We start from the raw sequence: 1,617 nt of genomic DNA on the forward strand, positions 1-1,617 counted from the left end.
AGATCTGTGCAAGAACTCAGCTAACAGATGTTTCCGCATATAAAAGCTTTCTTCAAGTTTTGTACACCGAAAAAACTTTTCAAATATCTCTTTCTTGAATTATTACCATTTGTTTTTCATGCGGCAATACGGACCACTGTTACTAACAAGAACCCGATCCTGTAGAGAAATAGGCGAATAGAAATAATTCACATCTAAATACCTACCACGATTCTTCTATATCTTTTTCATTAGACCGGGAAATCATTTAGGGATGTCGACAACGTCTGATTTTTTTGGTTTCACATATGATTAGTCAAGCAAAATGGTTCTTACACCGTTTCTACGAGTGAGGTGAAGCATCGCTAATCCAAGAACAAAATGAACTGCTTTGCTCTTCACACCAGAACAAAATAAAACGGATTATGTAATAGAGTCACGATACATGTGTTTTATGTTGTTTTTAAAAAATCAAGTCAGCCAGAATATACACACGAATAACTGTAAAAATCCTTTGTGAAAAAATAACACACGAAGATATTTCAAAATGATTATAGCTATCGCATTACCTTGTCATTTTGAAATATCTTACATTTTGGAGACAACAGCTACTATCAGTGATAACAGATAGGGTAGTAACTATACCACAAAGAAATGAAATAGTTATATCAGGAGTTAATGAGAATAAATCTACATCTATTGACTTGGGCATACTGGAACAAGTTCTGATGGATTAATGGTTGGAAGAGACCTCGTGATTTTACCCGGGAAAGACTTAAATCAACTTGTGATAAAATGAAAAGCCACTATGCTCCTAAGATTGGATTTTATCGAAGTTTTGGGAAGAACAACATTTATATTACAAAAACTAAATATCATTGATGTGTTTTACAGAATATGGAAGGACAGGCAGCCTAAGTCAAAGGTCATCCACCGTGGTCATCTTTGGAAGTATGTTTATGAGAGAATAGCCAACTAGTAACTAAAAAAATATTGGCTAGTGGAAAGTCAATCTGCTGTGAAATCCGAAGTTCCTGCCGGGATCACTTCCTAAGGATCATCAAGGATAGATCTACCAGTGGATTCACTCGACTGATTACTTTAGGATAATTCATCTAGTGACAGGATAAAAAGTGGCAATAAGGGACAAGAGGCCATCCCTTCTGTAGACAGTAACCCTAAGAAAAGAAAACCACCGAAAATATTTGGGGAATGTACAGTTTAGTGTTTTATATTTGTATTAGAATTGTTCAAGAGATTTTCACACTCCAGGAAAGAGGTGGTGTTGTAAACAATATATTATATTAGATGTTTGTTAGGTAGAGGGAGTTAATAATGATGATGGTACAGCGTGTCTAGAAAGTCCATCATTGTTGAGGCAAGACCTCTTACAATATGTAGAAACAAGGATACGATATACCAATTGAAGCAGTCAGTGAACGAGCAGTTAATGAATATTGAATAACGAATGAGTGGTTTATTTCAGTGTTAGTAGTAAGAATTATCGCTTCTATTAAGAGAGAAATGTTTAGGCAAATTTATTCCTAAGTTAGGCGTACATAACAACACTATTGCAGTTTTTGTTGAAACTGTTGCGTCAGCGAGGTCAAGTGACTAGTATCACGCCACTCCTTCCCT

Source organism: Limulus polyphemus, unplaced genomic scaffold (genome assembly GCF_000517525.1).
Source record: "Limulus polyphemus unplaced genomic scaffold, Limulus_polyphemus-2.1.2 Scaffold4112, whole genome shotgun sequence".
Lineage (NCBI taxonomy): Eukaryota > Metazoa > Arthropoda > Merostomata > Xiphosura > Limulidae > Limulus > Limulus polyphemus.